General features: G+C 40.6%; 1 protein-coding gene across 3 annotated transcripts in view; it reads right to left on the bottom strand.

Annotated features, from left to right (window-relative positions):
• znf438 (zinc finger protein 438) overlaps positions 1-13,513 on the bottom strand; it is a 44,456-nt gene extending 30,943 nt beyond the window's left edge. For all 3 annotated transcript variants that reach the window (XM_053412988.1, XM_053412987.1, XM_053412989.1), the window contains exon 1: positions 13,394-13,513. The gene's annotated coding sequence lies outside the window, so the exon portion shown is untranslated. The remainder of the gene's footprint in view (positions 1-13,393) is intronic.
• Positions 13,514-15,889: the final 2,376 nt, after the last annotated feature.

Below are 15,889 nucleotides of genomic sequence, written 5' to 3'. Positions count from 1 at the left end.
AGCTTTAGATATTTTCAAGCAGAAATCCCAAGTAATTTATGTTTTCAGTTTGTCCAAGTGTTCACTCTCAAGAGACCATGGAATTTTGGAAGAATTTCACTGTAATCCATCCAAAGATGGTCAACAAGAGAAGGTTCTGCAGTGGTATCCTAGAGCCACACCATTGGTCAAAGAAAAGACGAGTAAAAAGGACTTCAACAGTTACTAAAGAGAAACTTTAGTGTCTACTTTGTGTAAACCAACCACCGACTGAGGCACTCGCTGTTTATGACGAGTAGAAAAAGAGCAATGAAGTACTTCTTAAGTCCCACGAAGTATTGCACTTCAATATGCAGTTCGGGAAAAAGATGGGGCATTTAAAAAGTCAACACATTAGAAGACAGCACCACCTAAATTGGGCCAACCAGAAAAAGCCAACTGTACTTAAGCCAAGCAATGAATCATATCAAATGTGTGCCCACTATATGAAATTCCCTGTGAGCCTTAACGTTACAGCCATACCCATAGATATCCTTGCAGCTCATAGCAGGAGAATAAACTGGGAAACACATCCATCGTGAAGAGAAGTTACTTTGGCACAGTGATGATAAAAGTTTAGACATGCTCAGCGCCCTGTTTATAAACTGTTTGTTAATCTATCACAAGAGGAATGCGATAACAATATGGTGTGGCTTACACCAGCGTGGCCACTGTGAAAAGATCGAAGCGTGTCCTTGGAGTGACATTATTTATTGAAATAAATTCACTCAACCTGAAATATGTATAGCAAATGCATTATGAACAGTGCTTCTGATGGAGCAGAGAGGGCTTTAACGCAGCGTAACATTGGCTCGCTCTTTTCAACAGATGTCCCTTGTGTGACACACGGCGGGGATAATAGAGAGGAACGGGTCTGAACGCTTTAATTTAGCCCTTGCATGAAATGGGAGGGATTTCCTTTCAAGGACTATTTGAATGTATGGACAATTTACAGTCCTACTCTGAGCAGAGATTTTGATCTTAATTACTTAGTTAATTAGCTGTGATTCACAGGGAGAAACCTTGCCCTATCCAAAGTCCCTTTTCATTGCTGAGGGGGCTCCTCAGAAGCACTCACATCCTCACCGCCATTTTAAAGCACCAGTCCTGACACTGATTTGCAGGTCGGCCTTTGCTGAAGGTGGGCTTTTTTCCTCAAATGTCAGCAAACCCCATAGAGCTCCGGCTCTCCAATTCTACTGCCCGAGGACAGCAGAGCAGATCGGACTTTTCTATCCTCCCCTGCCGCCCCGCTCCATCGTAGACTTATATCACATGGACGCATTCCACAGATTTATGTTTATCGTTTTCCAATGAAAGAGGGACAGCCGCTGCAACATCCTGCATGCTCCTCTTGCTGTGTGATAAATATGGCTCGCTAGCTCCCAGTGCCTCGACTTGGCCAATCAATGGAGAATTTAGCTAATCACAGAAGGAAGTAGAGAGTAGGAAGAATAAACAGGATTGTCATAAGCGGTAGGCGTTGAGAGAACTCGCTGGCCAAACAATGATGCTTCTCATTTGCTTACTCCAACACAGGTAGTTATCGCTCATCAAAGTGCATAGAGCCTTTTCTTGTGATGACTACATACCACCTACAACCGCTGGTATCTTGAAGAGGCAGCACAGAACTTGGGCAAAAGTAGGCGTACTGGCATGCATTGGATAGCATGAGAGAACAGCACGCTGACAAAAAGCAAAAGTAAGGTCCAGCTGAGACAGCTGCTTGCTATTACACCACCTCAACCTTCCCTCTAGCAGGAAATAAGCATCATTTAGTACTGACAGGTACATGCTGAACCACTGCTATCTCTGCTCTCAAACCGACCAAATAATGGATTACAGCAGTTTAGAATTAACCTTTGGCCTCTCAAGTGTCTTTGCCAAGGTTAGTCAGTTTCATACCTTTCAGAGTGAGTGTATATTTTCCTGACGAGGATACAACATTAAGTAACACTGGAGTACCATGGACACGCAAGCATGTGTGAGAGAGATTTTACTTCTACTTTTGACAGCGAAAGAGAGGATCAGCTTGCACAAGCAAACATATCAGGTGTACAAACAATTTCTGTTTGTGTGTAGTTGCTGCTGAGACAGAAAAACATGGCAGCAAACAAAGAAAAAATCCCTCCTCAAACATTGAGGTGCCTTTCTGGTTGTGAAAAGCAGTAATTTAGAGGTCTCTGGTGAGCTGTAGAGGGCTTAGCGTGTCCAACTGGATCAAGAGTGTAGCTCCAGACCTGGCTTAATGCACTGCCAGGTCACCAATACTGTGTGAAAATGGCAATATGAGGCCAGTATGGCTTCTTGTAGCTTCAGGCACAAAACAATGCAGCAATATGAGTGGAAAGCTAAGAAACTCCTCAATATACACTGCCCTGATTGCTGCTACCGCTCTGTGTCCAGAGCAACCAGACGTAGATCGGAGTAATAATATACCAAATAATGTTGCTACATTGCGATAAACTTTGGGAAAGAATTAGCATTTAAAACACATTGAACAATAGTTTCTGGCACAGTTTAAGGATAACATAATCGCTATTAGTGAGGTCATCCCTTGGTCTGACACTATCCATTCCTGCCAAGGTTTTTGTGACCAACATACTTTCTACCTGCTGCACAGGGGCCAGGCTAACAGGCTGAAATATAAGTTGGAACCACACTGTGACAGTTATGAAACAAAGTAGGAATTAGAGCTACAATAATGTATCAACTAGTAGACTGATCAACAAAATGAAGGAACAACTACTTTGAGAATCAAATAATTGGTTTAGTAAATTTTTTTTAAATGTAATAAAGTTGAGCATGAAGGATTGATGGTCATTTCAAGATAACTATCTTCTTAAGTAATTGTGAAACTGATTCAAAAAGGTCCTGCAAAATTGAGTTAGTTAATTTGATATCGATATATGAGGGAGAGGCTCAGGTCTTTTCTGTCCAGATACAGTATTTTGAGTTGTAGCTCATCCCAGTATAATTGATTGATCATAAAAACTTGGCAGCACCTCTCTCTAGAAAAATTGATTAAAATCTTTCAATCGTGTATGTACCTGTCAATTGGAATCTGTTGCATGAGAGACCTACCGCCATAGATTGAATGGATACAGTGGGAAATGCAGTAGATGTGTAGAGTTTCCAAAGTCTACAGTCAACTGACATCCAGGTGTGCCTTGGTAGAAATAGATCCCAAAACAAATGTTCCTAACAAGTTTAAGGATTATCACAGTTGTTTTGAGCACCTTAAAACCACGTACCTCTGAAAAGCAGAATCGAATATGTGTGTCAAATAAACCCGAAATACATTGGTTCAGACTGCACCCAGCACAGTCCACAGATACACACCAATTACGACTAAATCCCCCCAAAAATCTAACCAAACCTTGTACTTAAAGGAACTGGAGCTACACTTCAGAATATAGTAATATTAATCATAATAATATATAGCCTACAGTTTTGCAAACCAACGGCATGATTAAAAATTGAAAAACACCACAGACCAAGAAAGGAAATGTAGGGAATGTGGGCCTAATATTAGCAAACTCTCTCTTCTCTTACCCTTGTCCTAAAAATCCCAAATGTATTATTCTTTTCAATGATACAAATCTAAAGTAATGTGTATGGCAAAGTCTGCCAAGACAGACTTAGGGCAAAATTAAATGCCCACATACAGACAGGAGAAAACAAGCAGTCAGCTTCGTTGTTTTGTCTGTGACAGCCCTTCAGGCCCTCAGGCTCAGGAGCCGTTTCTCCTCTACAAACAGCTCTATTCTCAGGCCCCAGATGTCTCATTACTGTAAAACAAGCAGTGAGATGAGCGACATACAAGCCACTGCCCCACAACGCTGCCTCCTTTTCAATTAGAAAGGATTAGCCTAGCCTGAGCGCTCCGTCCTGTATATTTTAACTTGCATTGCAAAGGACATATGTCAGACTTAAATAAATTAAAAAGGAGCTTTAAGCTTGCTGATGGCAGGGTGGGAGTTATGGCTACACAATGAGTCGACAACAGGCTTAATAGGAGGACAATGCTGCAGCTTCTATAAAACTTTATACCCAATAAAAGGACTTGGGCAGAGAAACAGGTACAGTATACACTGTCCTTCGCTGACTCTAATAAATTAGACCTATAGGATCCAACAATTCCTCAGTAGATTTAGAGGTCACTCAGCAAGCATTAATCAAGTGATAAAGCCAAGCTAGCAAGTGAAATTTCTACAGTGTCATTCTTTGGCTAAGCCAACTAGACAACTCCTATCCCCTCCCATGACATGTACTGTAAGAGGGATAGCAAGGCCCTCAAACCACCGTCCGCATCACTCACTTTTATGAGAGTGGGGCGGTGAAGGCTTTAACAAGACATTTTACTCGTCAAGTGAACTGACATTACATAACCATAAAACGATGAGTTCCACAAATCACCAGTCGACTTGTGATAACGGGGAAGGGTTCCATTTGTTGTGTTGCTCACAACCCTGCCAACAAAGAGTGCTGTGATTTGTGTTTGTGAAATTAAAACAACACAAAAGATTTCTGATGTAACATCTGAAAGCAGCCCATCTGCTGGAGTTTTCTTCACCGCACATGAAATTGAAAATGCAGCTAAGCCTGCTGCCCGCCACTCACTTCTCTGCATCATTTTCCAGAGAGTCTTTGCCATAACTGGAATAACTCCACTGACCAGGGGCGTCTGTGGTTGCACTGCACTAGTCCGCAGGTCCAGAGAGGCAGGCGGCGAGCAGGCAGGCAGGCTCCGCTATGCCTGACATGGAGCACCCTCAACAGGGGGAAGGACTGAGTAATGGTAGGGTAACTTGATCCAGGGCTGGGAGGGAGCGCGAGCAACCCTGACGCCTAAATCATAGCTGTGGGATGAAGAGAGGGAGACACACAAATGTGTTTGGAGGAAAGCTGGGCATGGAGATGAGAGGCTGAGGAGACAGTGGGTGGGACAAGCTGAGAAATTAGCAGCAGGGGGAGGCTGAGACAGTACATTTGGGAAACAGCCAAATGACAAGGGGATGAAAGTGAATGCCTCGCTGCTGCCTTTCACGCACGTGCCGCGCCCACCGCAGGGGTGGGACGGACCTCAGAGGAGTGACAAGGCGTGGGTTTGGTTTCAAATTCACTTAGCCTATCTCAGACGGAATAAACCCACGTAGGCCCAAAATGACTTAGATTTTCCCAAATGTCTGGACCTAATTGAAAAATTTAGGCTGGCAGACATAAATAGATGTATCATTCTTCACATGGGCCAAATCATTCCACCAGAAATGAACCTGTCCTACAGCCAGAGTCCAAAATTAACTCTTTGGCCTGTCTGCCAATGGATGCCAAAATATGTTTCAACCAGCCATAGAACTGTAGTCTGTGTTTCCTATAGACCAAGAGATTTCTATGGGAGGGGTTGTATAATAATATATTTAGAATTTTATTTTTGTTTTTGAAATTAAACAGTTGAAATTGTCCTCTTCTTCTCTGCTTGCCTCCTGTTATCTCTTCATAACTACTCTATCCCTACTTGTATCCCTTTTGCATGCTCCCTTATCTATGAAGGTAGACAAACACTTAATAATTATATGAATAAATATAGGCTACTCTATTTTTTGTCGATACGTATCAACAGTCTAACCGTAAATATGACTCTCACATAGTGTGTTAGTTGTGGGAAGTGAGTTTCTCCTGGTGTATAAGAGAAGTCCCAGCGTGTTGCAGCAGCCACATAAAAGCATGCGCCATTAGCAGTAGTCAAGTTACTTCAGTTAGCCATAAAGTGTGTAGATAAGCTCAGGTTGCAGTATAGTAGATGCTGAAAGGGAAAAACTGGGATTAGAGCTGAACCAAACCCAGTTTACACCCAAGAGAGTGAGAGTGAGGAGAGACCGGCCTCATCAACCTCCAACCAAATAAGGTCACATCCGTGCTACTAAGTTTTCTTCTCTTTTTTTTCAGTCACTGGTGCTACGTATACTACTCTGGAGTTTTAAAGACCTTATACAGAAGTTCGGAAACACTGCCGGCCCTGTTTTAGTTCGAAGGCTGCGTCGTACTATGGATGGGCAAAAAAAAAAAATACATTCGTGAATAATGACGGAGTCAGCTGCTTTCGGTTTGTGATTGTTTTTTACGTTCACAACCTGATTACCAGCAGTGAATGTAAACCATTGCTCATAATCCCTGGTAACCAACTCATTGTCAGTTCAAAAAAGAAATCCTTGCCCCCAAAAAATGTCCCAATTGTTATTTCTCTTAAAAAGTATTTTCCATAACTTAGCAACCGAATGCTAAGTAGACAATCTACTTCCTGTTTACACCAGCGAGCACAAGTGTATATAATTGGTCAATGGTCACAGGATATATGGTTCAGGTGTGTTAGAGGCGATGGAGATTATTACTAATGCAGAACTAAAACGATGTGGAAATAGATTGTTTTAGTTTTAAAACGAAAACTGGTAGTATCGATGTAGCCTTAATACTAATGCATTGGATTACATGTTGATTGGATTGATTCTGATAAATTTTACCAGTGGATACACTGATAACCTACCAACAGCGTGCTGCCACATCTCTAAACGCTAACTGATAGGTTTCACTCAGCATGTTTTCCTGCTGCCAACAATTACATCATCAACTCTCTGTTGCACTTGAATAGAAAATTATATCTAAGCCATGACAGCAATACCTCTCATAGCGGGGCTTAGCCACTAGTCTAATTTTTCATGACAGTGGCAGAACTTTTTATATCAGTGAATGTTTTAGCAACACCCCCTCATAAATAGATCTATAAATGAATAGACAAATAAAGTCAATAGTGATTTGGTTATTTTTGATTATTCTGACGCTCTCCACATAAAGCATGTGTGCTACACCTAAGCCTTAAAAAGAAAAAAACTGAATATAGCCGTTACTGCATAAGGTTCCGTCCGTCCGTCCGTCCGTCCGTCCGTCCGTCCGTCCGTCCACCCCCCCCCCCCCGATGTCCTGGCTGTGTGCTTCACGTCTCATCTTGCGTGTGGGCAGGTGAAGTGTGCGCACGAAATGTTGGACTTTTTTAATGTGTTTAAATACTTCTGATAAATTCTATAGCGGATCAAATGAGCACAAATTAAAGCTGTACAGGTCCTAAAAATGTCTAATTAGTATTTGTGTTTAAAAATGTGAAGTGAGCACAGGGGAGTGGGAGGGACAACACTCAGACACGAGACTGCGACACAATAAAAGCATTCCGGGGCTATAATGTGTGTCTGCCCCAATCTTGAAACAGTGGCGGCTATAATTGTGAAGCGGCAGGCCACCACTTCAAAATAAACGTAGTGGAAACCCTGGATATTATTTAGCATTTATTCACAGAGCACAAGGTCGAGTGGAACCATCGTCCTATCTGTTGTTGGCTAACGGAGCAGTTTGGAGGTAAGGGCTTACTCATGGGCAGCTTGACAGGGATAACAAGGGAGGGGCAAGTGCTACCACCACAAACTGATTTGTAAATGTTGGCCTTTGCTGAACTCCATCTAAAAAATTTACAACATTTTTAGAAGAGACTTGCTGTAACATGTATCATAAATACACAGTACAGTAAGCAAAATAACAGATCTCACCACTACCAGCCAGTAACAATGCCTATACGTTGTGCAATGTTATATCCATGCTACATAAACCTCTTAAGATGTTACCACACTAGGAAAAAAAATTACCCAGAACACGGCAAAGAAAATGGTTTGCTAGAAGTGGAACACAGCCAGGAACTATGCTAATTCTCCAAGGAGTACCCTAATATAATAACATGCCTTCGCTGCCTGCAGCCTACAAATCCTGTAAAAGTCAGTCATTAGGCTTCACATGTAATTTTCATTATCTTTTCTTGGAAACAAGAGTCTAGCAAGACCAACAATTTAGCAGAGAAAGTAATATTCACCAGACTATTACTGAGCCACATCCTCCCTTTTCCATCCACAATATGGTCGCCATTCATTATTCAGACTAGAGATGCACTTTCCTTGTTCTTCAACTCTCCACTCTTGACATTTTTGGGCAGCACTTAACAGACGGGATATGAATCAGCTGCTTGAATTTAGGCATAACAAAAAAAAGATCTTTAAATTAGAATGGTTTTAATCAATTAGGCTAAATGGGTTGATTGACTGGAGCTTGATGTTTTCACCAGAACTCACAAAAGAGGATCTGAATTAGTCAGGGTGCTAATGTTTTAGGGGAGCACTGTATTTTAATTCAGCTGTGTAGTGCCGATATTGCACCCGTGAAGTAATGAAGCCATAATTGAAAAAGTAGGCCATGCCTTTAAGCAAGAATTAAGCCAGAAAAACAATCAGTGGCAGCTACAGTGTCCAAGACAGTTGATGCGGAGTGACTGGATGTTTGGCTGCATCATCATACCCCGAGTGTAAAATGTCAACAAGATTTGGGAACGCTTTTAGTTAGCTTCAGACTTTAGATCGGTACTTCAAAGCCTGGCAATGAGTGGCGCCTTATGTGTGTGTCTGTGAGAGAGTGTGTGTGTTATGGTAACATGATCTTGGTTATGATTGAGCGGAAATGTTAGACAAGCATCTAAGTTTCCTCTGCCTGCTTCCACCCTCTATGTCTCGCCACATGTGAAACCACACTGGAGCTGCTGCAGCCAGAGTAAACGCTCCAGTCATTCGGCATAGCGTGTGTTTACGCTGGATGCCAGGTTTACATGCCAGCCCCTAACTCATATTCTGCTGATAAATATCATCACGCAGTGTAATTGTTCTTTTAAAATCATATGCTATGAACCTTAAAAGTGTGAGGTGTTTACCCACGGCTTCACTGGGTAGTAAGTGTGTGTGTGTGTGTGTTTGTGTGTCTGTGTGTGTGTATGAAGGCTGTTCCTCTTTCTGACTCATCTATAGGCAAGGAGCTGTTCTGACTCGGCAGAAAATCTTGACAAAATGTGTCTACTTACGAAAGTGAAAAGCATGTTGGAAGGGAATAACAAAAAGGTAACAGCAACATAAGTTAGCGGATGAAACCGAGCCAGTATCAAAGCTTTATACGCTTCATAACTGACGACTACTTCATATTAGGCTGATCCCTAAATGAACCATACAACATCCGGTTACCTGAAATGGCCTTCACTCTAACAGAGAGCGCCCACAACAGGTAGAGGGGCATTTTATAACATTGAAAGCATTTAAGGGTTAGATCACCCCAAAAAAAACTGAACCCATATTTTTCCACTTCACTCTCATGGCATGTGGCATGTTTCAGGTTATATTTTCCCAGATTGTAATGAGAAATCCACCTACAGCATACCTTACCTCTTCTGGTAATCCGGACAATACAGTTTTCCTTAGGACAATTTACAATTATTGTCATTATGAATTTAATCTGGCGGTTATTTTCTCAACTAATCAATTAACTGCTACATCTGCAAAACGTAGTAAAACTGTGAAAAATATCTATCATGATATTTGAGCAGTTTAAGCAACAAATGATTACATTTGAGAATCTGACACTATCCCATTTTTACAATATTGCCAAGAAAATTCCATTTAGCAATTAATTATCAAATTAGATTCTCAAATTAGTGACAATTGACGAATTAGTGAAATTATGACACAGCATAACAGACAAGATATAGGCCTGACACCTATAATAGTGTATCTGCAACCACTTTAAATCAGCCTGGCTGAATTATTGGGCTATATCTACTAAAAAGGGGCTCTCCACATAGTTTGGACATGTCATATTTATTTATACAGTTAACGTTTTAGTTATAATGTATGTTTATTTTATTTCCCATATTTGATAGTACATGTGCAGTTTTAATGACCTATCCACCCTGTCAGGAATAAAGAAAGGAGTTTAAATTATGAAACACTGATTGTACAAAAACATACCTACTCCAGGGTTAGCAAGACTCCCCAAGGTGTCAGCACCCTTTGCAAAGACATATTTCTGGTAGACAAGTAGCACATGGTGTTTAACTGGAAGAATGTATGCACCAAAAAGTACTTGGCAAAACATCCATCCATATATAATTAAATTGACTTTACATTCATACTTACAGTTATCTGTAAATTAGGGGCCTTCTTGAGTAAGTATCCACATTAGTCATAGTAATCTATATAGTACTCTATTACAGCAGGATGAAAAGGATCTTATGAATGTGCTGTGAGCCAGCACATTTCTGAATATCTAACTTTGAAAATCAAGAAGCATCATAGACTAGCTATTGTCTCTGTTGTGGCAGTTTCTGAGTGTGAACATTGTACCAAATTCTAAAAAGTGTTTGCTGATATGTGTGGTGTGAATCCCTTTACATCATCAGCACAAAATTTTGCTGAGACAGCACTTTTCTACAGAGGAAAAACGTTGTATACTGTGAAAGCCGTTTCTCTCCGTACGTCTTAATAATGTTTCCTTAATACAAGTCAGACCTTTGTTTAACTGATCTGACACACAGCAAATAGAATTACCCTCAGTATAAGACACTGAAGACTCAACAGCGGAAAACCAATGGAAACTGTCTTTGTAGTCTGAACAGGCCATTGTAAACTAGTGTTAACTGTGAAAGTGAAGCTTTTCATGAAAACAAAATACTGCTTTCATCAACTTTCCCCACATTAGGACCTAAGATACATGAGGTTTCCTGACCTTTAACGTTCCTTTCCTGTGACAAAAACTGGGCTGCTGCAGATAGTGAAAATACTAAATTGTTGCATCTGGAAAGGAAAACCAGGAACACTCTCTGGAACAGACCCTTTACCACAGAGAGAGAGAGATTTCCAGTTCCTATGAGATGGCTCTGACTAGAGAGAACTGTTCTCTTTCACCTCTCCCCAAAATCCATCTTAATTCACCGCAGCTGATCAGATTCTAGATAACTTAAAGGTCCAGTGTGTACGATTTAGGTGAAAGGGATCTATCGACATAAATTGTATATAAAATAATTGTATAAGTTTTAACTAGTGTGTTTCATTTAAATTGTACAAATTGTTGTTTTCTTTACCCTAGAATGGGCCCTTTATATTGAAATACTTTATATTTACATTAGCAGCAGGACGTCTCTACGGAGGCTGCCATGTTTTTTACAGTAGCCCAAACCCGGACAATCTAAATACCTTTTGAGTTTTTAATGGTCACTCAAAGGATTCCACAAGTTCTCTTTCATGTTTGGAAGGGAAGGGTAATGTGAATGGTATTCAGCTGCAACATGAAACTTCACCACTAGATGACACTAAATCTTACACACTGAACCTTTAAAATCGTAGGTGTTCAATCGTAACTGTCTCACTCTCTTACGAAATGCAGCAGGGCCACTGACGTTTCTCAGTCTGGCATTGATACTTAAAACTGAGGAGTAGAGGAGTACCCCAAATTCTACAAGTCATATTTAATCGTAGTGTCAGCGCGGACCAAGTGATATCATGCAAGCTTTCCAGCTGTCCAGACAAATGCACCAAGCTCCTTGTGCTCTTTCTACAACATTCAACCCTAATGTTTACTTTCTGTTGAGAGGCATGAGTAAAACCGACCTAACACCGATTCTGATCCCTGAAATATTTGCTGACACTATGGCCGTTTTCAGACATGACCTGCAGGTAAGGTCCGGAGAATTGGATTTGAAGTTTACCAACACAAATGCACAATGCAGCGGGAGGTTCACAACAGCAACAAATCCTCCTTATTATTCATGTGGGAGGTAGAGCAGCCGAACAGTGGCAGGAAGTGACTTCAGCTCTTATCACCACATCTTCATCACCCCCCCCCCCCCCCAAATCACTTGCAGTGAATCCAGCGGGGGATCCCTCACTGTGTTCACACATTGAATTCTACTGACTGCTTATGGACTTTATACTAGGAGGTCAGGCAGAGAAAGTCAGAGCCTCTCACTCGGACAGTTGCTCTCACATGATGTTTCTAACACAACAGTCACTTCCCCCCTCTACCCGGCTGCTCCACCTCTTGCATGATTATTACAGAGGATTTGATGCTGTTGTAAAAGCGTCTGTGCAGAGAACCTCCGCTTGCGTTGTGCCTGTGTGAAAAACAAACTGCGGTCCTTGTCTGAACACGGCTTTAGTCACTACTATTTAGTGTGGCTGATAATGAGTCAATTGAATTGTCAACTGATGACAATGAAGTACATCAGACTGGTGCTGAGAATGCTTTCTGTAATGGTGTTAAAGGGATATAAACATATTATGCTATTATTATGCTTACAATATGCACTTGGCCTCCCCTGCATTACAATTGATAGTTAATGTTGCACACTTGCAAGTAGCACATCCGATCTTTTGTGATTTACCAAAGAATTAAGTGCTGTGCAACATCACTTACAAAATGATGATGATGAAAGGTTCAGAGAACCCAACCCTCAGGCAAATTATTCAAACAAGGGTCTGTTAGAGAAACTGAGATGGATAAAATCTATATCCTCATAGCTAGATAGCTTGCTAGATAGATAGATAGATAGATAGATAGATAGATAGATAGATAGATAATGAATAACCTGTTGTAGAGAAAGCTAAATAAAACTAGATGAAAACCTGTAAGTACAGTCCCGGGAAACAGACCTTGCTTGCAAAGTCCTACAATGACCAGAAGTAGTAAACACACCATGGAATGAACATATCCAGGCATCATCTCTCACGCTTGACAAAACCTTCTGCCGATCTGCACAAACCTGAATTGAACCAGGTGTGACACCCTTGTGTTTACACCTGTGCTCCAACATGGGGAACAGCTTCCTCGCTGCTTTTAGCTCATGCTACGAAAACAACAGCAACCAAAAACGTTGAATACTGATTCAAACTATGTTTAAGGTAGAGACATGTGCTCAATCCAAGTCTACATTACTCAGTGAGAGTCACTAACTTCCACACACCTTCCGAAACTCCTCCTCCACTGAGTTGCACACCTCCACAACATAAATATGCTCAGGTGCACGTCTTGGAGATGAGTTGATGGCGGAAGTTGCTGAAGACAGTTCAGTGCGTGTGTTTGCACGTATTTCAGCTCGAGTGTGTTTGTGCACTGACCGCGGGGAATCTTACAGTAATGACGTTTTGCTCGCTGCACAGCTGTAGGGTTAGCCACAGGCCTGCTCTGCATTAGCTCCACACACACTGAGTGACACGTTAGCCACATGCATGTACCTGCTGCGTGTTGCGTGTGCATCCTGCCTCGACCCCTACGCTTCGAGGTGACTGCTATTCGAGTTTGAAGCTGTTGTTTTTCTGTGAGTAAAGAGTTAAAGCCACAGATGCTTCATGCTGCATGGAGAGGCTACCGTAACAACACTGCAAACCAGCCATGTTTGGCCTCATTTCCTCGGTGTAAAAGCGGCGGGCTGGGTTGAAATGTGGGATTAACTTTAAACATGTCTCACCTGGATCCCCAGTTATGTGGAGGGACGCCTTCAGACTACACACAGGCTCATTTGCCCCAAATACCTGGCAAAGCCGTCGATCCTCATATCTGTTACTCTTCAGCCATTTTGAACCAAACCGTAGACTTCATGCAGCGAGGGGCACACGGACATGACCGACTTATTTTTAAATTACATTGCTCGAGGTATGAGAACCAACGGGATTCAATTGTGTGTGGTATGCTTCAATTTTTCGTTTTAGTGAACAACGTGTGTTTTAAACGGGCGAGGAAGTAACATCCAACGGTGGTTAGTATATCGTTACACCCCTGTTGTCAGAAATGGTACGGCTCGTCAGGTCCCGGGGACTACTGTTCTCGGTCAGATCAGCCAATCAGAAGAGCCGCTGAGTGGGAACCTGTAGCAGCGCTGTCAGAGTCAGAGAAGCTCTGTAACGCTTTACTGTAACGTTGTCAGAGAAATACAAACAACCGACAATAGAGAGAGAATTCACCTTAAAGAAGCATCAACATCCAAATGACCAGAATTCAGTTTAGTCTTGTATTCAAACAGTTTTTTACTTGATGGTTCAATCATCCTGTGCCACTGCACTTTACTTTATAACCACTGCAGAAAGGTGTATGCAATGTACATTTTCATATGTATTTTATGATTTTTTTTATTCTATTGCTTATTTTTTTAAATATTTTGTATTCTCTTGTCTACCTCATTCTGACTTGTCTGCCGCTGTAACAACTGCATTTCCCTGGTGTGTTGATAAATAAAGTCGATCTTTTATTATCTTCTCTTATCTTATTACATCTTGAATTTAAATTTCCAATTAAAGGCACACTTCACTAACTTTACACATGCATGGCAGTTTGACACTTTACAGTCAGGCTCACAAGTTATAAATATTGACGACTGAATTATACACCAGGGAACCCGTTGTTTTGAGGATGACATCTAAATGGAAAAGAGGGTCTAATAAATGTTGCATTATGGGAATTGTAGGATCCAGCTTGATTTATAAATTGGATCAAAAGTCAGGGATGTTCTACTAAACTATAACAGTTCATAACAAATGGGATTTTTCGGATATACATATTTACAATTTTATTTTGAGTTACCCCCTAGTATTAGAATGTATTCTTTAATTCCTTTTTTTAATGTATGTTGTATTCTACATTAATGTTGTAATCACTGTTGTGAGTAATAAAGAATTTAGAAAAGATCAAATGGATACAGTCTTTTTGCTTCTGCTGCACAGATTTTGAGCATCTTTAATCACTGAGGGAGAAATGGCCTCTGTTATTACACATTACAAATTTGATTATTATTATTTCAGAACATTACCACTTAGCAAGTTTATTTCTTGTATAATAATTGAGGTAGAGCAAATTTGAACTGCACCATCAAAATATTTCCTCTCTTGATATACCTCAACTTATTACGTTAAAACATGACTGACACCTGATCCTTTAATAGATGGTTATTGGCACTGATGGTACCAGATCTATGCATCTAGAATTTCAAGCATTGTTTTATATTGATTTGAATTATGTCTAACTTAAAGGTGGTCTTTATTGTTGCAAGATATAAAGTTCCATTATTCAAATATGTACAGTACATTATATACACATATATACATGATTGATTGTGTCTATAAACTTTCTTACATATATGGAGTTTGTACACATGTCCTGCATACATGTCTACTGTATACATAGTATACAATAGGGTTGATTATTTTTAGGATCAAAACTCCTGCCAATGCGGACCCTCCTCCATACAATGTGATTTTTGTCAAAATCTAACTTCAAGAGCTTTATAATTGTATTAATGCCCACAGTGAATGTTCCCAAATACAGTTTAGTGAAACACAAGGTAATTTAGCACAGGAGTGCTGTTGCCATACACTGAACTTAGGGGCAAACGGGGACATATACATTACAATTTATGTAGTGAGGTAAAAAGTATACATATTTTTCATAGAAATGTAGTTAAAGCATAAATAGCATTAAATTGAAATGCATCCTTCCATTTGCTCTACTGCTAATCCTTTGAGCATTGAGCCAATCCCTGACATTAGGCAAGATGCAGGATACCTTCAACAGGCCGCCTCTGTCCGTCTATCCATCTATTGCAAGGCTGACATATACAGAAAAATAATAAGTATGGTACCTATTTGCTTCTCATCAGAAGTTCAATAGATTAAGCTAAACCCTGGTCACAGTGTTCATGATCAGGAGGTGCTACACATGTATGAATCATGTGTTAACCTCATCCTCATATATCAAGGTATTTAAAGATTTTAAGCAAAACCCCATTGTGCAGATTATCCCTCAAAACATAATTTTTTCTCTCATTGTTTTGTTCTTGTTTATGCTTCAGGAAACCTTGGGAATCATAATGACGTTCACATTAATTATTGCAATGCATTATGTATTGCAAAGTTGAGTCAAATGCACACCAATAAACACACACATTTAGACATGCATGTGAACTGACACACAC

The sequence above is a fragment of the Pleuronectes platessa genome, chromosome 20 (genome assembly GCF_947347685.1).
Source record: "Pleuronectes platessa chromosome 20, fPlePla1.1, whole genome shotgun sequence".
NCBI lineage: Eukaryota > Metazoa > Chordata > Actinopteri > Pleuronectiformes > Pleuronectidae > Pleuronectes > Pleuronectes platessa.
This window is presented reverse-complemented; position numbering and strand designations above follow the sequence as displayed.